This window comes from Camelus dromedarius, chromosome 30, assembly GCF_036321535.1.
Source record: "Camelus dromedarius isolate mCamDro1 chromosome 30, mCamDro1.pat, whole genome shotgun sequence".
In the NCBI taxonomy this organism is placed as follows: domain Eukaryota; kingdom Metazoa; phylum Chordata; class Mammalia; order Artiodactyla; family Camelidae; genus Camelus; species Camelus dromedarius.
The window spans coordinates 16,105,303-16,132,500 of record NC_087465.1 but is presented as its reverse complement, the minus strand read 5'-3'; the positions used below and the strand labels follow the sequence as shown (position 1 = coordinate 16,132,500).

Below are 27,198 nucleotides of genomic sequence, written 5' to 3'. Positions count from 1 at the left end.
AGGAATGTAAATGACTCTCACAAGACGACAGCAGGATTCAAAGAACAACGCAAATAAGTCAGAATTTTTAAAATTTGCCTTTTTACTTTATCAGGCAGTGACTAGAAGTGGGGGGGGGGCTGAGTGTGGAAAGGACACCGACAATAAAGGAACCTTAAAATTAGAAATATTACAGTCGCAGGCAGCACAGACCCAACTCTTCTCTGGTTTTCATTTTGCCAGTAAATCAGCTTACTACAAATCTTCCTTGTGCAAAAGCTCTCAGCAGGTATCTGGCTGGCCCTGATTAAGCACCAATCACAATTCTTCCCCACACTTCAGTCACCTCAATGGGCAACGGGACAAAAATTAATATTTACTGCAACCAGTCCTATCATCCTAGGGGACAATCGCATTCGCTTTTTTTTTTTTTTCCACTGCAGTACGTAATGAACACCATTTCAAATACCATTTTGATGTTATCAATCCTGGGGAGTTACCCATCTCTCAACCACTGCCTCAATCAACATCTCCGTAGGCTTAACAAATCATACATAAGCACTGCTGATGAAAATACTTCAATTTTTTTTTTTTTTTAGTTTTTTCAGGCAAGCATGTTAGACCATAAACTCCCTTTGTTGCGAATGAGGTACACTCTATAAAGCCATATCAGTTTCTGATAGCAGGGTAAGTTACCCGGGGAAAGTTGGGCATACGTTGGTAAAAATAAGTTCCCCTTTCTGTGTGTGTGTGTGTGTGTGTGTGTTTGTGTGTGTGTGTACCTGCAAACCTCAGCTCCTGTCACAGCAGCTGGACTGCGGTTGGAGCCTCTCTGAGTCCCTGCAGATCTCTCCACCGGCAGAACAATGGCCCCGTACACAGGAGGTGAGTGGTCTGAAACTTTCAGTGTTTGTTTTCAGCCTGTGACATAGGCGTTGTCTCAATTTCACGAAACAGGTAAGCATCTTCTTTCAAATTGCAAAATTGAATGGGACTCACAACTTCAAGGCAAATAGCCCCTTAATGTAACAGTATCAGCGCTTTCACGCAGGTTGACAATTTCTGAAATCAAGAAAGGGTGATGTGGCTATTTTACATTACGACGTACTACATTGGGTGGGATGGGCACTCAGTGACTCACCCTGGATGCCCCTCCCACCTCTGCGTTCTATGGCACAGACTTCACGGTGGCAGAGAGCTTAAGAAGCAAATGGGCTCACCCGTATTACTCAGCATTTTAGAAATTCCTTTTTAAAAGTTCTTCTAGAGGAAAGACATCAGTGAAGGTCACTGGCATATTAAATATGAAGAATAACTTCTTAATATTCTCTTTACTGTAATCAAATTTAATCTTGCCAGCTAAACCAGAGAGGAAGTGATCAGTTTCGAATACATCAAAAGACCTGCATAGATTGAAAATGAAATCAAAATTCGTTTTGGTATCTAAGATGGTTAAAATGTCATTCTAATTGCTCACGAATCAAACATCACAAAGCTTAAGTGTGTAATTTTAATCATTGATGAGCTCCAGGTTAATTATCTGCATGGCATGCCTGCAGCTTTTAAAACCCTCTGAAATAATCTGATGAATCACCATAAGCATGAAAACCTAATAATTTTCTAATTAGTTCACAAACATTAATGTTTACCAAATCTGCACAGACAATGTATACATATTGAAGGCAGTCAGAATATCTAAAATGTAATCATATGCTAGACTAAAAGAAATGAGAAAGGAAGGAAGAGGCTAGAGATTTGGAGTAGAAGCAAGGTGCTAAATAATACTAAATTAATGATCCTAGATTAAAATGTAAAGTTCCAAGACCCAATGTACTTTTGTTTTCTTTCCTATGATAAAGTAATTTAGGCTGTAGGTGGGAGAAGACTCACCTTAATTACAAGAATGAGAAAGTTCTCAAACACTTTAGTTTTGTAAAGAAGTTTCTGAGCTCTTCTTATTATTTGAATTCTGTTATACCTATACCCCTACGACAGTTCTCAGCCTACAAAAACACTTACTAGAAATATTATGCACATGCTGAATACACCTCCAATGAGTTGTAGGTAATGTACAGTTAATAATTTTGGCCAGATTTCGAATGGACTCTGTAATGTCTCATCTCAATAGTTCTCTATAGGAAGTAGATCCTATCTTTTTATTTTCTCTTTATAGAGCCAGAAGTAACTTTTTAAAATGTAACGGCATTATGGCTGTGTGAAAAAAAAAAAGTGTGAAAACTATACTACAGAATCCATCACAGATCTGGATACTTTTTACAATACTCCCACATAACTTCACACGAAATCGCTTATCAATTTCTTCTCAATATGCTACACATTAATCAGACACTAAGTCAAATACATAAGAAGTCTTCTCTACAGCCAAATTTGCATTTCATTCTGAAAGCAATAATAGCAAAACTATCTGAACAGATAGAGCGAGTAACAGATGACCTGATTTTTACATTTGTAGCTATTGACTATGACCATGGGGATGGTGAGCAGCATATTTTGATGGAATCACTTTAGTTTGCGTGATTAAGAAATTACTTAGATCAATATGCACAGTGACACTGACTATGAGGCTAAGTGATTTCACTGTCATCAGTGTCAGACAAGATCTTTCTTTTATCAAAGTGATCCATTTAGGAAATTTACACTAAAGTTTATAAGTCCCAGTTAAAAGACCACAAAGACAACAATTTAATTTAAATCACAGAATTCATTATGAAATGACTGCATAGCAAGTAAACTCACTATAGAAGGTGCTTCACCATTTAAGTTGCTTTCTATTTAGTCTTCACCAATTTCTAGTCTCTCCTGCCAAACATTTTGTATTTTAAAACCTCACCCAAGTTCTCAAGAAATTCCCAGAGAGAAAAAACTAACATTATTTTAATGCTAAATTCAGAACAATACATACCTGCTGGTCTGCTTAGAATATGTGTACACATTTTTTGGTATTCTCAGTAATTCACAAAAGCAGTGACTTTGATCATGTAAATCCCTTTTTCAGAACTAATGGACAACATGCAGAAAAGAACTTTTATTGCTCCTTCTGCCTTGCTTTCGTCCCGCAGTCACTGCTGCCTAAACTCTGCTCTGCTAAATGACCAAACCCACCTACAAGGAGCCTGGCTAATGAAAGGGGGGGGTGCTTTCTGAACAATAGAAGCATTCCTTTGCATTCAGAAAGCAGAGTTCCCATTAGAACCCCAAATCAGAGAGGCCAGTTTTACCTCAGTCTTTTAATTGAGATTGTCCCAGTCCTCTCCTCTGGCACCATGAGGCGGTGTTTGTGAAATGATTAAAAAGAATGTGAGCTGATCAGGAGGACAGAATAATGGGAAAGGAATGCTAGGTTAGCCACTCTGCTAAGGGCTGGGAAAGAAGACCACTGTGCCCCTCCGCCTATTGTTTTTATTCTCATCTGCTCTCTCGCCATCACATAGGACTTTGCGTCTTTATTTATTCCATTTTAAATGCGTTAAAAGTTGTCCACTTACAAGAGAGTTTGGTAACACATTACAAATCCTAAATATATATATACATTATGTGTGTGTGTATATATATATATATAGAAAATAAATAAAAATCCTTGAATTATATCAAGTTTCCAGAAGGTCACCACTGTCTCTGCTGTGGCCTTTTCCCCATTCCAAATCCTCTATCAATATGTCATAGTGAGTTAGGCAAAGACAAAAGAGAGGCGCAGTGTGAAAACGGCACATATATCTAATCCTGACAAAGCAATGAATAGACCTTCACAAGTATAATTATACTTGTTTATTTGTTGCCACGTACAGAGAACTGATGAAAAAAATCCATCAAAGTGGTATTATGCAGACACCAAGAGCTTCTTTTCTTTGGTTGCTAAAGCCACATTGAAGCTTAAATTCCTTATTGTTAAATTCAGAAGAAAGAAAAAAAAAAAGATTTTTGGCTGGACTTTTTTTTTTTTTTTTTTTTTTGGCATCAGTTACTGACAGATCTTTTGTGTCCTAGGCTGTATTAGCTCACACTGCTACCTCGTCTTCACCCACGTTGGAATTCATAATTACAAACTACTGTACTGAAGCTTTTAGAAGGGTGTGGTGTGCTGACCAAGACAAGAGGGTAGCAAAATTGGCCTTTTTTCACAGTCTCTCTTTTGATATATCAAAACCCAGGTAAAGTACCTGTGTAGAATCCATCTTTGATCTCAGTCTTTTAAGTTGGTTGTCGGTGGTTGGCTTTAGTCAGCTTTCGCTGCAGTTGGCTTATTTTAGGATATGTTTAGTAGTCCATAAAAGATTGCATAACTTCTTCCCCATTGCAGTATTTAAAACATTAGCAAGAAGGAAGGCAAATACGTGGATGTCAAAGGACTGAAAATATTAAGAAAAAAGATTTCAAACCCAACTATGAAGGGGCTGTTATGTGCCAATAGACACTAAATCAAATAACTTAACAAAAGCAGGTTTTCAGAGATGTTAGGGGTGGGGGGGAGTCATAGAAGCTTCTGTTTTTGTTTTTTTTTTTTTCCTTGCAGGATAGAAATATATCAAAGTAAAAAGCAATCTGCATAGTTAATGTTTGTGAGCTTTACAATTTAAAACAGAAAAGCTGTAATTTTTCTTTGCTGGCAATCTGGAAACACTCTGGAGTTAATTACAGCTGATTCGGAGTGAACCACACAAACAAAGACCAGTCTATGTCCAGACAATTATACTGCATTAACCAGCTTAGAGCTTCCTGCTGATGTTCCAGGGCTCTTCTGTTACACCCTTCTACCTTCCCAGCACGAGAGAAAATGCTTCTGCAAGAAGGAATTAATGAACAGAGCTGCAAAAGAATGTGTGACGACCTCTCCTGACACGGCAAAAACTTTCCACCCATGTCACGATAAAGGGGAGAAGGTAATTAAGTTTGAATAGAAGGATGTAACCAAATATAGTAAGCATCTAAACCAAGCACATTTTTAAAGAGGGAAAGTTTACAAAGGCAAACGTTGAGCGTGTAAGTCAATGAAGTCATGTTCCCCTGTTTTCCTCTGCTTTTTCTCATTAAAACCTGAATTAGCTATTCAGCACTGATTTATTTCCTTCTCTATAAACAGAACCCTATGATTGATGCTCAGTGGTCTTCTGCCCCTCGTTTTTCCTTTCTCTTCTTCACCCTCTCTTTCCAGCTTAATTTTCCCTCATTCTCTCTCTCATCTCTAAACCTCCCCAGACTTTATATGACAATTACATGTCATTAAACACATGTGTTGGAAAACTAAAAAGGAAAGGTACGCTTTGCCACTGAGTCCAACAGTTCTTAATTTGATTAGATGTGGGAAATAGGAATTTTACTCAGTTTTCTTCACAACTTTAATCAAACTCCAGCTACTTTCCTCAGAGAGAAATCAATAATCTCTCCTTAACCAAATTACTCCATTATATGACTCATTTTATTTGTTTGCTTCAGGAAAATTTCATAATCAGTGAGCAAGATGGACCTAATACTTCAGCTATCCTCTGTAAACAAACTTTGGTCCTTCCAACCAATCTAGTTGATTTCTAATTTTCTTATTCATTCTAATTGAAAATGAATAGTTTGCATTGGTGTGAGACAAGGACACGAACTGTAATTATGTTCAGTGCCTCTTTCTGGTTCTTTCTTTGATACTGTTTTGCTAGTATTCCAGCTGACATTGGGGCTTTGTAGTGATTGCTTCATTAAAGGGTAAGGACTTGGTAATCAGCGAAAGCATTACTAGAAAGCTGTTGTTTGCCAATACTGTGAGACGACACCAACTTTTTTTTTTTTTTTTGCTTTCTTTATAGAATAAAAACTTACCTCTGAATGCCATTACCCAGCCATACTTAAGTATTAATCATCTTCCCTTTGTCTCATCTATGCAAAGTAGGATTAGAGTTAAATGACTGTGTGATCCTTTTAATTTTTCTTCCCTAAATAAATATTAATCTACAAATCAATCAGGTGTTAGATTAAAATACATATAAATATACTCTCTGGAAATACTAAAAGGGTGTGTAAATTACACTCACTTTTACAAAGCATCTCAATAATGGACAGAATCCCTGTCCCTTTTCAGCTCTCTCTCCCTCAATCTCTACTATGTTTGAAAGTTCAAGTAAGTAACACTTTGGAATATAAAGCTTAATCATGGAACCCTTTAGTATTCCTTGGGAAAACATGGACTGAATCAATCATTTTTAGAAATTTATAAATCACATTGGTCATGTTTTTCATGTTTATATTTCTAGTTTTTAAAACATAATTGACTCATCTCTCCAATATACACACAATCTGAGTGTTTAGTTGAAAATACTTTTAAGTTGTCACATAGGAACTTTTAAAAAACTTCATCTAATTGGTTTTCTTAAGGTACATATAACTATAGGATATTTGGCTTCAAAAACAGATTTACCAGACTAATGAAGACCATTCCACTCATTTCTCATATGCAATGTGAAGACAATATATCCTAACATATACACGCATTTCTTTCTTCTTTGTCTATTAATACATAAAATTCATTATTGAAATACTGACAATTAAATATTTAAAGGAGAAAACAATTGTATAATTCTTTGTATTTCATGATTCCCACCAAGATGATCTCATGACCAATATGACATAAATGTAGTGTGTAAGTACATTCCTATTTTTTTCTGAAAAATGTCACTCCTTGCAGGCTAAACTTATTTTCATAAAATTAAGCACAGCTCAGGTATTCCAGCAAACATTCCTATTCCTTGAGTAATGATTTCACATGATCTCAAACTAGTTTTAATGAAGAAAGTTATATTGTATAATTTCTTAAATCACTACCAAGCACCTCTTGCTATATACAAGACTCTTAGAATCTACCAAATCCAAGTCCCTTTTTATAATCCATGTAGATAGTTTAGATCATTTTATATTGAGAAATACATTAGGACTAACAACAGAGAACAAAAGTGGAATGACAAGTTTCTTCTGGATGAAATATTGGCAAATTTATGTTTGATCACTAAGATTAGTTGGTTATTTTATTTCTATTATGAGGAGACTTTTGTTTGCTTTTTTGTATGTGTGTGTAGGTTTTTTTTTTTTTTCTTTTTTTTTTGGCTTGAAAGTTAATTCGACTGCTGTCCATAAGTGAAGTGAGCAATTCCATAATTAACTTCTGTGTTTTAAATGTATGAACTTTAATTAGATTTCATTATAAACAAACAAACGTCAACCATAATTATAAGCTCCTTGGTTTACCCACATATTATCCCTTTTCAAACAAACTTGATGTCAGACAAATTAAAATCAAGCAGCCAGCAATTTTGAGTTGAATTTTACATGATCTGCTGGTAACCTGATTACTTTAACTTCAATATCATTACAGGAAAAGTATTTCAGGAAAAATAATGACAAGAATTCCAACAGGAGACAAGCTTAATTGTATTGATTCAAAAGATGCATGTTCATAGGAACCATGTTGAAGGAATAATGTTATCTCAAATCTACAGTTTCTATTAAAATGAAATTGTCCAGCATGAAAGAGGCAATTAAGATTAGTGTCTGCAGAACTAGAGATACTAAACTAACTAAATAATTACCTGGGCCCAATTATCTTATACTTTAAGCAACAAAATTTCAGTGCGGAGCAACTACAAGGCATGAGGTTTGCAGGTTTATTTACTGGCTGGTGTATCTATTAGGACCAAGAACAAGTGGAGCTGTCAGGACATAATGAAGGTAAATGATTAGTTAGCACCAAGCCTGAACTCTTCTTCAATGCAATAAGAGTTAATTAAAGTTTACCACCAAACATCAACCAAAGCAGGATGTTGATCAGGTTTCAGCATTAAGTGCAAACAGACAATAGTTGGCAGCAATTAGCGCAGCTATCAAATGACATGCAATGATAATTATACATTTAGAACTGCTAAAGAGCTGGGGGAGAAAGCAACTAATCAGCCTCTTTGAGGACAAATACTCAAAGGGCAGGAAACAGGTATCAGATTATTTCACTTTAACACTGTAAATCAATAGAATTAAACAAGAGGTTGTATGGGTACATTATCTGAAAGAGAACAGTTCGCTGGATCCAAAACGAAATAAATCTGCTAGTACTGGTCTATCAAAGATAAGAACTTCTGCAGCTGAAGAAAATCGGTTCCTTTTCCATTAACGTTTCAGAGTGAAGCCTGGGTAAAGAAAGTGTAGCTTCTGGGTTTTGTGTAAATCCAACAATGCAACAAGTATGTCACCGCAATCATTGTTATTTAAATTGAGTATTAACTTCCACTCTTAAGAGACTGCCAAAAGTATTTTATGCCTGAATATTATCTTTGTGTACTCAAATAGTATCTTTTTGAAACATTTTTAGACGTTCAGATCAAAATTCTTTGATACAGCTGAATTTGAAACCATAGCCATGTATACCTATTTAGGGTATGTTACTGTAGGTCTTCCCTGGATGCCTTTCAAAGCTACAACTTCCGTCTCACTGAAATCAGTGAGGCTGCATAGAACTCATCCCTTAAAATACTTTTAATCAATCACCTCGTTCTTTTCCATAGTTTTTGGCCAGCAGACTGGAGCAGGTCTACAGACGTGTCCATCCTCATGACCCCACCTCTCCATTTTCCCAACTAATTCTGTTATGCTAAGGATTTGGACACAGGGTTGGCTAATCCCAATATTTCCCTGGAGCTAAATCTAAGCCATGGCCAACTCCCAGCACAAAAATGTCTTTCTCCAAAAGCCCTTTCGCCCCCTTCAGCACTCATACACTCATTGGTCCTGACGTTTTCACTTCAGCCATGACAAATGAGCTGATGACTCTGATGTGATTGCACGGGAGGATGGCTTTATCTAAAGATATATCATTAACTCTCATCACCATCTCCTAATATGGCTCTTCTGGGTTAATGTGTTGTGAAAATTTGAGGAAATTTTTGTGTAAATATATGCACATCAAGTAGTAAGAGACCAAATTCATCAAGAGGAGAAAAGGGAAGCTGGAGTGGACAGGATCAGGGAAGGGGGGAGAAAAAAAAAAAAAAGAAGAGGAGCATTAACTAAATGTTGCTCTGGGGATTTCAGTAACTCAACTCAACCTCTGCCCCAGTGCAGACCAGCCAGCTGACTGTCTCTTAAAGGTGCCTTCCCCTCAACACGGGCGGCGGGAGCAGAGCAGAATCTATGAACTGGCGCAAATAAAGCTTTTCAAGATAAACACGGCTCATCAACCCGCAAGCCCATTTCTTTGTTACTACCCCCGTGGAGTACGTATTTTATTCTCAAACCCTTAATTCCCTGTGTTATGAAATCTCTCTAAATTCATCTTAATGGGGAAAGGGATTGTCAAAACCCATTTCCCTCCAAGGTCACTGTATTCTTCAATGAGAAAGAAGCAACCTTTTCCTGACCATTATTAAATGTGCAGCTCTTCCAGCTTTAAGGAGAGGGGAGAGGGAAGCTTTTCCACTTAGCGTGAACACCACAACCTTTAGGTTGAGTTAGAACCCAAGTTCCAGTTACACAGCCCTTGTTATGTATACCATGGGGTTTACAGAGTAGATCCTTGTTATAACCTCTTCTCTCATCTGCGGACACACAGCCAATCAGAGTCGACTGCAGCATCACAGACCTCGGGAAAGGAGGTCAGGCTTTGAGGTAAAGTGCTATTCACTATTGGACCATGCAAGGAGCTCTTTATTCCTGTTCTTATTGGCATCTGTCCCCCTTACGAGAGCAAGAACAAAGCCAAGTGCTCGTGTGAGGTTTATGAATAAATCAGAGGTGAGCCACTTTAAGTGCTGCCCATGATTTCCTTGTTGACAGTGAGCACTTAAACAGGCTTCTAGGACCAGCAACTTCTGGCAAACCACAATGATTCCTAATCTGCACCCTGCTTCATTTCAAGAACGAAATGGCCCACCCCATTTTTCCTGCAAGTTTTCATTTTTCAGGCAATTTTTGTCCTATCTCGAGCCGTTTAGTGTGACAGTCCCAGAGCAGTCAGCTGGCCCTGTGGTCATCACAGAAATTCTACTAACTGAAAATCTTCCTTTGCTTGGAAAAATTCCACAAATGAAAAAAAAAGTCTCCCACAGAACAGAAATAATGCTCATGTTAATAATGTAAACTCTTTGGCTATGGAAGGAGTTAAGCCAACTTAGGTGAAAACAATTGAACAATTTGCTGATGGGGACACAGACACACACACACACACACACACACACACACACATTAGACTTTCACTGGCTGTGCTCCGCAGTTGTGTGACATTTCCCAGGAATTTCTCTGAGCATCAGTTTCCTTGTGGGTTAAACAAGGGGGCTGTGCTGTATTCCTTCCGACTGCAACAATCTATGGTTCTAATATAAAAACCCATTTAGATTGTGCAGGAAGATAGATTTCCCTATGGAATTTTCTGAGACAGACCCAGATGTTTTTAAGGTTGTATTTTTTTTTTTCCCAGTACCTAGATTTCAAGAGGAGAGGCAGATTCCAGTACTGTAGTAAACCAAAGTGTTCCATTTATGTTTTGAATTAACTATCATTCATTTTTTCATGTATTCAGTAGATGTTTACTGAGAATATTTACCAAGGATTTGCCAATATCATCGGTCACAGTGAACACAGTGATTAAACAGACAGAGGAGCTGCCCTCGTGGAGGCTGAAGTTTATTTGAGGAGACATTTAAACAAGCATCATGAGAAGTGCTAATATGCTAATTATTTTCTTTCAGTGAAATATACTCTTACCCTATCAGTTACTCAATAAAATGCTCAGTCTTAAAAAAAATGTGCTTCAAATGAATTGTCAAGTCCAGGGCTGCTTATAAATGACCATGCCTTTCTTTTTAAGAAAAACTTGAGCAAAGATTGTGAGCTAAATATATATAAATGTCAAGCAAAAATCAAATGCAAAGCTGGGAAATTACTATCCAAAATACACTTATAATTCCTATAAGAATATAAACAATAATTTTAAATGTGTGTCTTACATGTATCACAATGGGAAGTTATTATGAATTAAAACATCAAAAAGAAAAAATCATGATAGAAATAGATTCCAGTTTAGATAGTCAAAAAATTGTATTTATAAATTTATTAACTCTTATCATGAATCTTGTCACCTTTGAACCTGGGTCATGCTCCTCTGAATAATGCATTCCTATGAAAAGATAAAGGACCTGTGATCTCTTCCAAGAGATAAGCCAAGAGGAGACTCATAACTTGGCTATAAAATTCCCACAAGAAAATTTACAGGTTCTATAATACTACTGGGTTATTAATAACTGGGTCTTTTCTCTAGGTTAGTATAAATTTTGGTCAACAGAGTGCCATGTAAACAATATTTATTCTTCTTTCATGGCATATCAAAATATCATAACACCACGTATACATAGAGAAAGCTATTTCTATGGCATCTAATCCAGTTTTGGGAAAATTTCTCATTCAAAGGCTTTCCAACAGGCAGGGTCGACTTCGATACTGAAATAAGCTTTGTGGTCTCTCCTATTACTGTATATAATGGACAGTCTGGAATCTTGAGTTCCTGTGGACAGACTAAGGCCTGAATTATTTAAAAACTTTCTGTTCTAATTTGCTTCTTAGAAAAAGACCCCAGAAAATGCATTAAACATCTAGAAGCCCCTCAGAACTGAAGCAACGTGTGGTGATGGAGAAGCAGATAATGAAGCAGAGGACATATCCCAGACGCCATCTAGGGATCTGTCAATGGGAAAATATGGGAAGAAGGCTACTGCTCTTTTTCTCCTACCTCTGAGGCACACACCTTGCCTAATTTTGATCTCCCTCCCTTGTCAGGGAGAGGGGAATCCCGACTCAAAAGGTCCATGCAGATTTGCTTTATCAGATACATCAAATACTCTCCAGTAGAGCATTATATTAAAACCAGCTATTGAAAATAAAGGGGGACTACAGGGTATCAGGCCCAGTCCACGTCACTTATTTTAATGTTCACAACATTTTAGTCTTACGTAATCTCTCCAACAACTTGGAGATACAAATGAGGAAACTGAGGCTTGGAAAGATTAAATAACTTGGAAAAGGTCATCAACAACAAGAATCTAACGCAGGTGTCTGATAGATCTAATATGATTTCTGTTGGCCACTGAGTTGTCCAAAAAATAGAGATTTTTCAAATCTCTAAGACTTAAAATAAACAAACTCACTGAAAAAGGAATCCAAAGTAAACAGAATCAAAAGAATGTCTGGTTTTAAACTAAGTGTCATTCTTTCTGTACAATGTGTTGTCTCTAAAACATCACAGCACTGTCTTCATTTACTTTCCTTTCATAGAATAGAAACCTCTTTCTTCTTCTCACTGTGTTCATGATTATTAAGGATGCATTTTAAGTCACTGAGATCATCAGGTAGTTTATGAATCACAGACTCATCTTGACCATTCTAAGTCTCTAGTCTAAATTCCTGCTTAATGCAAAAATACGCTTACTGTCACAGTGATAAGAGGTGGTCCACATTCTATCATCCCCTTCCAGTAACAGAGAACTCCCTCTCTCAGAGGAGATAGTAACACTGTAGGATCATATTTGCACATTTTCTTTTTCTTCTCTTCACCAACTCTACCACCTTTGTATTTATTCACAGAACAAACCCATTTCCCTTTTCCCAGTGGCCAGAGTAGCTGAATGACCATTGGTCCTTGAGTTGGGCCAGCTGAGTTCTTTTCCTGACATTTTCCTACCTTGCAGGCTGACTCAATGATTATGTCTCCAAATTCAGTATTGTGTATTTCAAAATAAGCCGAGGCAGTGCTCAGGGTTTAGCCCTTTGACAGTTTCTGGTGGTCTAACCACACTACCTGCTCCTTTCCATTGTGATCATGTTAGCCAGTCCTTAGAAAATAAAAGAAATTCAGACTACAGGGGGAAATTGCACGGGCTACCACTATCAGTACACCTAAAGAGGAAAGAGAGACACTAACATGGCAAGAGGGCAGAAGTTTGTGTGCACATGCTTGTGTGTCTGTATACAATCTCCTAGTTTGCATCTTTCAAACCAAAAGGGATGACTCACTCTCAATTCACTAGTGGGGTCAGGAAATTTTAAGCATTAATCACTTTATTCCTAAAGGTATGGGGGGAAAGTACTAAGAAGTGTATTTTAGAAAATCGACATTAATAAAGCCTTTCAGGTTTAATGATGGTACTCTGGGAAATGACTGGGCTTCTTCAGTTTATTCTTCCAATCAGGCAAATTTTAAGATTCTTTATAAACTTCCCCCTTAGAAAGTTTTGTTTCGTTTTGTTTTGAACAGTACAACCAGGTGACATCCACCAGCTCACATGTTTTTGTATTTTAACATTGTTAAAGCTATGGATTTCCTTTCTTCTTTACAGTGAAGGAAAAGAATTTTATGGACAGTTATAAAATGCATATTTTAACCCAAAAGTCAATTTTCCCTGGTTAAAATGATTTAGATCTGAGTAAATGCTCGCAGAACACTGTTTTTACAGTTAGAACACAATGGAACTAATAAACTTCGTCTTCAGAGGTACGTGCTATCATATGTACTATTCAGAAATTATCAACTGTGCACTGCCATGTCCCCAGGACAAGCAAACATTAGAAATGATCAATCATCTAAATATATGATGCTAGTGCGTGAACCCCTGACCTGAATGGCTAAAACACCTACTCAGAACTTGACTGGGACCATCAGGACATTATGACATATTAACTAAGTCAAGCTGTCTAAATTCTTAAATTTATTTGTTTATTTTTTCAATCTCTAGAATGCTAAAGTGGTTGATTATAGCAGAGATAAGCTGCTCGCCAAATGTGATTTTAATGTCAAGGCCATCTTTAGGTTGTGTGCATAACATTCAAAAGTGCCTTGAAATGGCAAATATTTTATTTCACTCAGAAACCTTTAAAAGGGGAGGGGAGAGGGGAGCAACTATTCCTGGACGGAGGATTATATGTCAAACACGAAGCCATATCAAACTTTCAAGGCAACTTGTGAAACTCTAAAACTAAGGAATTAACGGAACATCAAATCCAGCAAGATCACAAGGGGAACAATCCGTATGCAAGAAAATAATGCCATTGAGCCCTCATTAAAAGACCATTTTGTCCTTAGCCATCAAAGAGTGTGAGTGTAGTGAGATCTTGGTTATATCATCAGGGATAACTCAAACAAGTGCCAAGAGAAATTGTGCACTTTTAGTTCTCACATGTGTCCATCTGTTCACATATAAACATATATTCTGCTTTCTGTCTGATTCCTAAAATCTTGATATCAGAATACCCTGGGCTTTTGCCCATTTCCTAAGAATGCAGACATCACATAAGCTACTATTAACCCATGTGTGATCCACTTCCATGGTGGCTGGAAAGCTGCCAGGTACAACACATGGTGCTTGGTTAACAATGTCTTAAAATATAAATGAATTTATTTTTTAAATTAACACATTTTTCTTATAGAAATACCTTAATAAGCCCTGCTGAATGTAAAAGAACAGCCTCCATGTGGATTTCTCTCTCTCTGTCTCTTTTTTTTTTTTTGTTCTTTTAAGCCTTTTTTGCAGGCATATCATAAAGTTAACCATAAAAGTTTCTGAAACAATGCAGAATTTCTTGACAAATTTTTTAAAGGACCCTAGTAAAGAATTTTGGTGACTTTTTATAACAAAGATCAAACGCTTTTCCCTTGCAATATTCTGTACTCAAGAGGCAACCCTTATACTTTAATTTATGTGAAAATACTTCTGATTTCCCAAGTTTCTGTGTAACCATCTTAATAGTACCCCAGCAACTGAACTGTTAAGGTGATGAGGCAAAAAGAAGTTGTACAGTCTTGCAACAGAACACATTAGGTGAAATTCTGGTGGAATCTCTCAGTCCTGCTCTGGGGCAGCCTTCAATGGCTCATTTGTGGTGACCCCCAAACCGGAAAGAGCTTGTTTAAAATGTATACATACAAATAATTGTCCACACGGCATCTGATTTACATATGTACAAAAGGACCAATTCCCACCTTTGAAAGTGTCTTAACACTTATGGTATTTTAACTGCCCTAATTATGGTTGAAGAAACATCATTAAGAGCCCTGATCACGTTGTCAACTGATAACCAGTTACAGCCCTAACTAGTGACAAGGGAAAACTACAGCAGATGTGTCCAAGAGTACTCAGATGCTGTAAAAAAAGACTTATCTCTAAATGAAACATACACTGTACCTACAAAGCGACAGGAAGGCGAATCAAATCCTACAGAAAATAACTCTGTATCCTCTTCTACCAGCCCCTCCCAACCACAAAAGCTGATAGGCCACTTGAAACACTTAACATTGCCAAAAATCAGAATACACAACTCTTTCCCAAGTGAAGTGTCCTACCAACTGAGACAACTATTTATAACCGATGGTGGGGGGCAGGGTGGGGAGCATCACATATTCCATCATTAACTAAATGAGATATCCACACCATACTATCGGCTTCTTCTGAAATAACTGTTTTCTTGCCAGCAAAGTGCTGGGAATTCTTGCTACCCAATAGTCAATATTTGGCTAGCCTAGCCTGTTTCTGAAAACTCTTCTACATACAAACCTCTGTTTATCATCCTCCAGCCGCACTGTTGTCATACATATTACTTCCCCATGATGATGAAAACTCAGAGCATCTTATAAAGTTGCTGAAATCTGAGCCCCTGCTTGTTTTCTCAAGGCTTGGACAAACATAACTTTAGAGGGAGCAGAGCAGAGGCAGAAAGAAAGAGGAGGCAGCATTTTCATCTTCCTTTCATCTTAGTCATTCAGTCAGCCATTCAGAACCCTATTCAACAGAGCTTTTCATTATGCAAAAAAATGCTAATCCTTTTCCGATGCTTTCACCCTTGTATAAACCCCCATTCCTTCAACTGAAAAGCAATTATATCAGTTTACCTTTCTGTCAAAAACAGGATTAATATTCCAATAACCGAATTTCCTTTCTTTTCCTCTCTTTTTGCTTTAGGAAACCAGAGATGATTAGTAGAGGCGTTCTTAGAACAAGAATACGTTATTTGAAATATGATTATGTTAACCAATGAGCAAGAAAAGGAGAATAGCCCTAAGAAGAAAAAGTCCTCCAGTTAGTGTGGAAACTCTTTTCTGTGACAGAACTGACCTTTCCTTTGCAGTTGCCCAAAGACACCGAGACTCACTCTGGTCTATTAATCAGAAACAAATTATGAAAGAATGTAGCTGGACTGGTTGACACTCTCCCGTCTTGGGAGACTCAGTAACAGCCTAGGAACAATGTCCTCTTCATGGGTAATGAACAGCCATGACAAATGGGGCAGAGAAACTATTTATTTGCATATGCAAATTCTCACACAAGGGAAACATGTACAAACAAGTGTCATTGTAAGGTGGATTAGGCACACAACCGCTTTCTTTTTAGGACATTCTGCAGCCCAGAACATTAGTCAGCACAATTAAACCAGTCTCCATGGAGACTAATGAAATTTCACCATGGTATGAGTTAAATTAGATAGCTAGTTATGTGTTTCCACAATCCAACTTGAAATCCATTATTGTTTCAGAACAATACAGCAATTGTGCCGAGCTGATCTTTGCCAGCTCAACAAGCTTCTAAGTTGACAATTTGCATATGTTAATATAATTAAGCACTAATTACATGAAACTTGTACATATTCACATGCACTTTCCCTGGGCGCTTTTCAGTTTGAACCTTGGCCAAGTCTTTAACCCTTAGAATGGTTTTAGAGGGAAAAAAAATCTCTGCCTGTGGGTACAGCCCCTAGGCAGATACAGAAAGGCTCCTCATTTATAAACACAAAGCTGGACCTTCTCAGATTTCTAGCAACAATGACAGCAAATATTTTGTGAGTGTGCTAGGGACCAAGGATAAGGGAAGAAGGATGGGATGGGGGAGAGGCAGAGAGGTGGATTCACCTTTAAAGACTCATAAGGAGTACCTTCTCATAGGTAAGTAATAACACTCATTTCAGGAAAAATGTTAAGGAAGAATTTCCTCTCACTGACATTGTAGAACCTTGGGAGATGAAAATGATTTGACAACAGCAAAAATAGCAAGTAGGGAAGGAAAAAGGAGCCAGCAGCACCTAATGAGCTTTACGTAAATATATGCAGAGGCAATTAAGCAATGTTAATTACTATGACAGCAGTTAATTGAATATAATTAGATATTTTAAGCCACTGAATAAAGCATAGTTAAGATTAATTTTATTGAGATTAATTGTAAATAAGGATAGATTAACGCTGTGTTTTGACAGGCATAAAAAGTAGTTCCGCAAACGAGGCAGAAGCATGGCCACCAGTCCAAAAATCATATATTATTTTAATGTCACACCTCAGAATCATCTCCTCAATAAACATGACTTTTCAAACCCAAACAGACAGGAATCTTGAAGAAAAACAAACAGCTTGCAGCGATTAAAGAGCCTTTTGTCCTTTTTCATGTGCATTTCTTTTAACAGACTAAATTAAGCGAGTCTGGTGTACGTGTTTTAGGAAGGAACATTTCACACTGAATGGAAAAAATGTTCTATCACATATGAAATTCGTGCAGCTGTGCGGAACTTGGTCCAGATGGTTTTTGACTATAAAACACCCCCAAATGATAGACAGTAGGCCTTCCCAAGATTATGTGATAAAGTCACAATCTTCTATTTTGACCTCCCAAATTTCTGCTTTGTATTATTTCCCATCAGGTCACATATTTTCTTTTACAACTGTGTTTCTCCAAGAGCGTTAGGAGAAACCTTGTGCCTACTAAGTGCCAGAAAGCAATGTGATGTGCATTGAGGAGGGCTTCCTATAACAGACATCAGCCAAATCACTCAGCCCTCAGATGCAATGATAGCCATGACAACGACTATGCAGATGACAACACTTGATGATTGCTCTCACAAACAATGGTTTCTAGCAAGATTGCTGAGGGAAAATACTGCTAAATGAAAACCCCTCCCCAGTATTTTCACACCAAGCTAATTTATGCCCACTCTTTAAGAAAATGAACACAGTCTTCAAGAATGCTGGACAAATCACTAATAAGAAAGGAACTTTAATGGATTTTGAAATAAATCAATAGGTGATTAACATAATATTTTTAAAGCAGCAGAAGACATGTGCATGTGTATATACATGTATATTACATAAACATATATATTAGATTTCCAATACCTCCTGGCTCTTAATCGAACAAGGGCTTTCTACTGTTGAGCCTGGCTCTACACTGCCTCACAACTTCTTTAGGATGCCTTTAGTCTTGATAACAAAAATCCTAAAATGGTCTGTGAAACAAGACTACGACAAGCCATTCTGCAGTGAAAGATTTTAAATCATCCAGCCTCTTCTAATAGACTTGAGACTTATTGAGGTAGAAACCATAAAAAATGAAGAAGGGAAATTTAATCCCTGAAATATTGATTTGCACATTAATATCATATAGGCAGAGGGCAATTTGGCTTCGTGGAAATGACACATTGTCGACCCTTGGTGAAGTCAGAGCCAATCTAACTGCTGAACATGTCTGAATCTCAAGAGTTATTAAGGGCTTCCCTTCTTGCCTTTATGACTTTTCTTCAGCCTACCAATGCAATCTTAAATGTATTATCTTTAAGAAATAATTGTAAAACCTCAGGGGTTTTCCAGTTAATGGAAGGGAGGCCAAACCACATCAGATTCTGAAATGCAACATTAAACCCTTGCAATCAACAAAACCACCTCAATTCTCATCCATCCAGTGCAGGATCTAATATTGTTATTAGAGATAATCAAATTTCATTGTGTAAATTTAGGCTCATGGTCAGAATGGAAGCAGTAAATTCTGCAATATTAAACAGCGATTTTCTCAGCCTCCTTTATGTCTCCCTTTGCTGGTGAAGCATCTTTTAAAATAATCCAACTAGCCCAAAATTAATGAACAGATTTAGACTCATCTGCTAAAAACTGCCAAAGATTACAGTAAAGCCGAGCATGTGTCCTTCATTTTTAACTTGAAGTGGCAACTTTCACTTCCTAGACCCAGAGCCCACTCGCCCTGTCTACCCCACATTTGGTGCCACTGCCTTGACTTACACAGCTGGTTTACCTGACCTTTCTTTGTTCCTTAGGTACAATTCACTTTTCAGATTTATGGGTTTTCCCCCATATTTCATTGACTCTATCTTCACTGCCATAAAAATGAAAACACTTAAATATGCATTTACTTTTTTAAATGCAAAAGCAACCAGCTATCGAATAAATACAGTGATACTTTCTCCCCAGTTTATCCCATAAATATTAGAATTGTTTTTTTTTATAGTAACTATATAAACCTTATGATCCCCACACTGAAGCCAGGTGCAAGAGGTTAAAACAGCTGGCTAGCCATCTTTTATTTTTGTGTGCCTTCCTGCTGATTGAAACGGCAAACATTGAAAACTATCAAATATTCCCTTAAGGATTTTTTTTTTTAAGATGAGGAAGGAAAAAAGAAAACCTTCGACTTCTTTAATATGCTCCTCTGTGGAGAAGAAAAACTCTTAAACATAAGCAGTCACAGAGGTAGGAAAATGATCCCAATCTATCCTTTCTGTTGTCTTTAAACCATCCTTTCCAACAACTTCTAGACACAATTGTTATTCTTCAGTTAGAAAAGAGAAAAGAGGGAAAAAAGAAAGAAAGAAAGAAAGTCTGAGCTTGCTCTGTCAATTTCGCCAGTAAATATAAAGTAAAACAAGTGTTGATGGCACTGAGAGTGTTACATACCCGGGCTGTGTTTTTGCATTGCTCTCAATGGAAGCGATCGATGCCCGTGTCACTGTCGCGTCCCAATCGCAGCCAAGTCCCAGCCTTACTCTAAGGAACACCCGAAAAGGCAGCGGCAGCCGCAGCCTCTCCCTGACTCTTCCATCCATCCACCCAACTAAAAATATAATACTACATATGAGCTTTAACCACTCCACGTTTATAGGGATCAAGCCACTGAAAATCCAGGAGAACACAATAAAAAAAAAAAAAAAAGAAACCTTCTGTCTCTTGTCTTTCTCTCCTCTCTCTTCCTCTCTCTCTCCTCTCTCTCTGTCTCTCCTTTTGCCATCTACATGATCCTTGATTAAACATGGAACAGAGTTAATAAAAAAAAAATGGGGGGGGGAGGGAGGACTCAAGGAGAGGAAATGCAACTGTCAGAAATCGGGACCGCCAGATTTCCTGGTGAACCTGCCTCTGTCTGAGTCAGTGTCAATCCACCATCTTCCGCCAGTGAACTTGTCTTTGGGTTTTTGTTTGGTTTGGGGGGGTTGTTGTTGTTGTGTGTGTGCTTTTTTTGGAAGGGGGGAGGGGAAAGGCAGGGTGGGGGCTGGGGGGGAGCAGGGAGAATGTGTGTATCTGTGAGTGTGTGTTGAGTGTGAGTGTGCATGTGTGTGTGTGTAGGGGTCGGGGTGGGGGGGGGTCCGTGTTCGCGATCTGAACCTTTGGTACCTACAATGAGGGTGTCTCATCGAACGGTAGCTAAGACCTCACCAGAACCGCGCGGAAGTGAGGAGTCGCGGCCAAAGGCACCCGCCGGAGCCTCCTATATGGGCCGGACCCCAGCCCAAGCGGCCGAAAGGAGCCCCCGCCCGGATCACAGGTAACAAAAGAAATACAAACCAGTGCACCGTCTTCTGGGGGGAAGGGGGACAGGATGGGGAACCCTCTGTAACTTGGGCATAGGCAGAGAAACTTTATACAATTCCATGAGAAATTTTATTATTTTTTTCCGATAGAAAGGAGCAGAAAGAATGGGGGAGGGGGGACTGAGACAGAAGTAGAAGGAAGGCGAGACCCGACGCATTCCAGCCCCTCTTCCCTTAGCTGCTCCCGGCCGGAAGGCGCACTTGATGCCCGGAGAGGCGGAGAAGGTTAAGTTCGTTTGTAGACACGGAACCCCTTTGGGGGGTCCGGGGAATAAATCAGTTCTCACAACCGGCCACAGTACACCCCCCCCCCAATACACACACACACACACACACACACACACACCTTGCCCTTTGCCAAAAAGAAAGGAAAAGATTCTTGACCCCGAGCGGCGGGCATCCGTCCTCTGGTCTAAGGCATACCGCAGCGAAAGCGCCCCGAGAGAGCTGCGGCCGCCTCCCGGCTCCCTGGCCCCGAGGCCCGGCGATCCCGCCTCCTAACGGACCTGCCTGGCGCTCGTCGGCGCCGGGGTCCGCGCCGCCCGCGCCGCCTCCCGCTCCCGCGGCCGGGCGTCTACCTGCAGCCCCAGCCCCGGCTCGCGCCCCAGCCTCTCAGAACCCCCTGCCCACGGCGCGCGGATCCCCGGGCCTCCGCCGCTCCCGCGCACTAAGCGCCCTTCGCGGAACTTGAGCGAGGGAAGGGGATGGTGAGAGGGGAAGAAAAACGAGGCTAAGGGCGGGGGTGGAGGGAGAGCAGGGAGACAGAAGGAAGAGAGGGGCTCCGAGCCCCACCGACCCAAGTCCAAACTTTCCGAAGATGTGTGCGAAAAGAAGGGTCATCCCGACCCGGGTGTGGGGAGCGCGGGGCGACCGGGGACCCCTGGCATTGCCCGCGCCGCCGCGGTGCTGACAGCTTCCCCGAGCCGCGAGACAGCCCCAGGCTCGCGGTGGAGACAGAACCCGAAAAGACAGGCAAAACGAGAGAAAACTGCTCGGCCAAACGTGGATGAGCCGCCACTTAATCCAAAAGTTAAATCCCGAAAAACGCACCCCCCCCACCAAAGAAAGTGGAAAATCAGGTCCCTCAGTGCCCCCTCCCTCCCTCAGCAGAGCAAATCCTGGGGCCAAAAAAAAAAAAAAAAGGGGGAAAGAGATAGAAAAGGGGGGCAGAGCGGAAGAGATGGTCGGGCTGAGGGGATGTGTGCGAGAACGAGCGAGAGCGAGCCAGCCAGGGGCAGAGAGGGAAAGAGGCGGAGAGGGAGAGAGAGGGAGCGAAATATCAAAGATTGTGCAAGATCAGGCTGGAAAGATAATCGATACTCGACCTAAATTTAACACAAACTACTCAATAAAAGTTAAAGAAAAAAACTTACTTTCCATTCCCCTGCAGTTCCTACTCGATCTTCGCCTCTTTTTTGTTTTGCTTTTATTTTACTTACAGCTGATCACATCCAAGTAAAACGAGAGGGTTCATTTAAAAAAAATAAAAAAAATAAAAAAATAATCCTCGAACTTTATTGGGTGAAAATAAAAACGCTGGAGCAGAAAGTGGGGGGCATGGAGCGGTCCTCGGGGGTCCGGGAGGAGTTAAAGCATGTGCCGACCGCGGTCTCGCTGTTTGGTTGTGAAGGGGTTGGGAAAGGAGGAAAGGAAATGAAAATCCGATATGTCTTTATTCTGCTAATTATTATCGTTTTAGCCCTGTTTAAAAAAATGGCTGATTAAGTTGAGTGCGCATGTCTTTGTGTGTCTATTCCCGATATGCACTCTGGGAATGAGAGAGGAGAGCGAGGGAGAGGGAGAGGGAGAGGGGGGAGAGAGAGGTGTAATTAGTGAGGTGATCAACATTCCCCAGACTGCAAATGACGCGCAGCCCGGACTCGGAGCAGCCCGGGAGCCTGGCGGCTTCCAAGGCTCGGAGCGCTGCGGCGGGAGCCCGGGACGCGGCGACCGCGGAGAGGGCAGGGGATGGGGACCTCCGGGGCTCCCACCCCACGCGCCCCTGCGCGCGCGACTCCCAAACTTCATTAGACACACACACACACACACACACACACACACACACACACACACACTCGGCGAGAAGGGGGAGAAAATAAAAACATTAGTACTGCCCAAGTAGTGCCCTTTCACCACTCGAATTTTGTTTTGTTTTTTTTAATGAGGCAAAGTAATTATTATCGGACCAGAGATTTGTTTACCAGGGAGCTTTAAGCAGAAATATGAGTTAGGGGCATGAAAGGGTTTTCGCTGCTTAATTTATTCTGCTACGTACAGGAAAGCACTTTAATGGCGAAATGCGGGGGCCTGAGCAAATATGCAGATATATGTAAATAAAGGGTGCCTGGCTGTGTGCAAATTCCGCTCTGCCCAGCCTATTTCAAAGGAGGAATTGCACTCCGGATCCGTAGGCACTCAATTTAAACACGCATCTTTTGCTGGCACACGCAGGAAAGAAAACCCAGGGCATGGAAGATAGAAGCGGTTAGTTTAGTCAAAGTAAACTTTCAAATGAGAATAAGTGAGGGTTGCAAGGGCGATAGCGAGGCTGCGGTTCTAGCCTTTATGTAATATTTTTGAATATTTTATCAGAATTGCATAAGTTCAATGTAATAGCTTTAAGAGGACTTAGGAAGAAAACCTTTCATCTTGCGAGTCTGTTGAATTATCTTTCTTGAAGCACGTTATGATGAATTTTAAAACCCCACTACAGATCTCATTAGAATGAAATATACTTCGTATTTTCTGGTGCAAAATTTAAGGTGGCTGATTCTCATTTGAAAACCTAATTATCTCTTTCCAATATTACAGATGTGAATATGAGTGACACTTTCATTAAAAGATAATTAACTAAAACTAGGAATAGACATACTTTTAAATACCCCCTACTGAATATGGAATATATGTATATACATACATATATATGCACATATCCACTGCTACTCAAAGATAACATCTTGATACACTGCTACACTGCAGGTCACAAAGAGACACCATCTATACAATATTTCAAAACTAGGAATTCTAGAGAGAAGGTGAGAATAACAAATCAAAACAAGCTAAAAAACAGGAAATACTTGCAATGTCCAGCTTCCTGGACAGGTGAGGCGTCAGCTGCTTTTGAGTTGACAGGCCTTTGAAGTTCTGGATCGCCAGGATCTGCTTCAAAACTGTGTCTTAGGCCTTAAGCACCAAATCTACCAAATACCAACAGAAAGGTTTATTGCGCAAGCACTAGGAACAACAGAGCCTGCAAACACACATCTTTCTGGGCCTGAAACCTTGCGTTATCAGGGAACCTTTGGAAAATCCTAGGACTGATGCAAATGGGATTAAAAAAACCAAACAAAACACCTGGGAGGATAAAAGCACAGTTCTCAAAAGAGCAGACCTAGGCCCAGATCAGGAAAGCTGGTTGCCTACAGCAGCTGGCTAAGGTTACAATGAAAGTCCAGAGGCTTGGAGTAGAGAATAAACCCTAGATATGGTCTTGATTAAGAGAAAAAAGCAAATCAGCACCTTAGGAATCTAGAGTCGGTGCATGTACTAGTGTATTAGAAACCATCACTACTAAACGTTAACAGAAACAAAACTACTTCTCCAAAGACTTCATGCCCTTTCAAACTTGTTTGGGAAGAAATCTGCCCAAAGTGGACAGCGTTCTAAGGTTTTTGAGTTACTTTGTTTACAGCCCCACCTTTACACAGCAACTGTATCACCAGTGTGTGGTGTCTGACTGCACCTCAGTGGGGTTTATCCATGAGCCTTAAGAAATATACATGCCCACGAGGGTAAAATTTAAATTCCCTGCAACTTGCAAGTGAAGAAGGTGTTTATGTAGCGTTACTGTTTACCGAAAAACACCCCAGAGAGCAAAAATTTTGGCTTTAAAAAACTATTTGAGGTGCATGTTTGGGGAAGAGAGTGAGGGCTTTTAAAGAGACTGAGGGGAAGTGAAGGCAGGGAAACTTTCAGGTTCAAATCAAGAAAGATCAAGCCCTTTGCGGGAGAGGGCTCCGAGTACAAGCTCACTGATGGAAAAACCATTTCCTGCGATTTCAGACGGGTAAATGCGTATGATGAAGGAAACACCTGAGAACAATAAGTCTGTTTCAGGCTCAGGTGAAGAAAGGGGTCTATTTCTGGCATGGAGAATAGGGAAATGATGATCATTTCGTTTTCAAGTTCTCCTTTATTTCTTTTGCCTTTTTCTCCATGAAACATCATCAATAACATTAATGTCATTAATGTCAAAACACCAAACGTCAAATCAGGAAAACCATTTTAAAAATGTGATGGCTAGTTCTCCTCTGTGCCCCCACCTCCCCTCTTTTCTTGGAAAATACAGCTGTAGTGTGTGTGTGTGTGTGTGTGTGTGTGTGTGTGTGTGTGTGTGTGTGTATCTATGTGTGTCTGTGTTAAGAGGTGATTTTTGAATTCTAAGTAAGAAAACAAAAGGGAAGGAGGATTTGTAAGAGGGAGCCCACTTTTGCAGTGTCTTCTGCTAGCGAGTATTCCCCTTCTAGCGTGTGTGTGTGTGAGTGTGTGTGTGTGTGTGTGTGTGTGTGTTCTTTTTAATCATCTCTTCCTCGTCCTCATTCACCTCTTTCCTAAGAAGAGAAGCCAGGGTGAGGGTCGGGGGTTAATGGGCTGAGGGGAAAGGGGCAGAGAGGAACTAGCACAGAGTCAAGAGTTTCCTCCAGGGCTCGGCCTCGGAGCGCGCCAGCGCGCGGAGGGGCGCGGGCAGAGGCGGCCGCAGGTCTGCGAGGGGTGGGCCCGGAGGCGCGGAGCGCGGCGCCGCGGGCAGGGGCGCGGCGAGGCGGGCGAGCCCGAGCCCAGCCCGAGGGCTGCTCCGGGGCGCGGGCGCGATCTGCCCGGCTCGACCCGGCTGCGCCGCTGCCCCGCGGGCCCTCGCGCCCTCCTCCTCGGCCCCCTCGCTCCGGGAAACCCAGCTGCTCCTCTCGGGTCTCTGCGGACTCCTCGCCGTCAACCTTTGACCCCGCACCCCCCCCACCCTCATTCCGCTGCCCCTAAACTCTGCGCGAACCCGCCGCCGCCCTCGCGGAACGTTTGGCTACTTTTTTATTTCAAAGTGAAACGAACAGAGGTTTCCCCGCCGCACCAAGAACTTTCCCCAGACCCTCTTCTGCACTTTCCAGGGCTGCCCCCGCCAAGCCAAGCCCACTGCAGAGCTCTCGGACTCTGACACTGAGTGCCGAGCTGGGGAAGGACCAAAGAGGGCTGCCAGGTGGTCAGGTGTTGAGTGTTGGAAGCAAGGAGTAATTAACAATGAGACAAAAGGTAATTTCCACTCTGAGACTTTTACTCGGCGCATTTTATTTCCCAAATCTACGCCGCGGACACTCCAGGCTTTACAATTGGTTTAATGAGTCTTGAGCTGTCTGTTCCTCCCTTCCCCCGCCCTGCCCTCGCCAGTTCCTTAATAAGTACCCCACCTCCCTCTCCCCCGCGTCCTTCCAGCTCAAGACCAGCCCCAGCCCAAGGGGGAAAGAGGTTCCCAGTCTTTTGACCGCGCTTCCGGGGTCTATAGATGAGCTCAGTTTGAAACGAGGTATTACAAGTGATTTCAGCGTTAGGAACCCTTTATATCACCACAGACACTTTCAGATCCTCGGCCCCCCTCCTCCTTCCCTCTTTTTGTTGGGTCTTCTCCACCCGGGGGCTATTTAACAAAGGCAGTCTGTTAACTAACATTTTTAACTCAGCAACTCCTTTCCAAATCACACTTAAACCTGATACCAACGTCAGTCATTTTGTGTGAGTGGAGGTAGGGGTAGGGGATAATGTGTGTAAGGGGTAGAGGTGAAGTTGCTAGTGAATCGGAAAGTGCAGGGCTTCTTGGTGAAGGTGTCACAAACACAGTATATATACAGTGAATTAATTCAAGAAATACTATGGGAGAGCCACTTCCCATTCCTATGGGGGGGGGGGAACGGTATGTTTTCTTGAAAATTAACAAAAGGACAAAATTTGACCTAACATCCAGAATGGACACTCATTGATGGTGAGAGTGAACTAGATGAGATGACATTCAAAAAGGAAAGGCACTTTGAGTATGTATGTATGTGTGTAGTATTTGTGAGCAGTTAAATCCGTCCTTCGCTGATTCCCTCCCCTCCCCCAGCCTGGCTCTTATCTCCTTTGTAGTCTCCTTTTTTTTTTTTTTTAACATAAAAATGACCCCCTCTTGCTCCTGGGTCCAGTCTCTATACTTCTCTATCCCCGTGTATTTCTCCTTTTCTAGACCAAAGTCCATTTTTTGCTTTAACTTTGAAGTAAATTTGTTCTCCCTTTTTTACCCCTGGAGGTTCTGACCCGGTTTTGTTGGGGGCAGGGGGACAGGGAAGTGTGTCATTATGTAAAGTCAGATACGGGTAAGGTAAGGGGGGGGCGGTTATAGAGGGTTTGAGGAGGGAAGAATTAAGGGAAGGGACCAGAGAAAGACAGAAGGAGAAAAGTCAGACGCCCTCTGGCCTTCCCGAGGTCAGAGCTCAGACAGTGCCGTGACCTCCTTTCACTCTAGGCAACCAGCCCAGTGTT

At 40.8% G+C, this 27,198-nt stretch overlaps 1 protein-coding gene across 3 annotated transcripts in view; it reads right to left on the bottom strand.

Moving 5' to 3' along the window:
- The window catches only part of ZFHX4 (zinc finger homeobox 4), a 175,816-nt gene extending 153,430 nt beyond the window's left edge, over positions 1–22,386 (bottom strand). For 2 of the 3 annotated variants that reach the window (XM_031441441.2, XM_064480894.1), the window contains exon 1: positions 22,011–22,386. The gene's annotated coding sequence lies outside the window, so the exon portion shown is untranslated. Of the gene's footprint in view, positions 1–19,726; positions 20,015–22,010 lie in introns of those variants that run through there. The other variant, XM_064480893.1, reaches the window with a different exon arrangement.
- Positions 22,387–27,198: the final 4,812 nt, after the last annotated feature.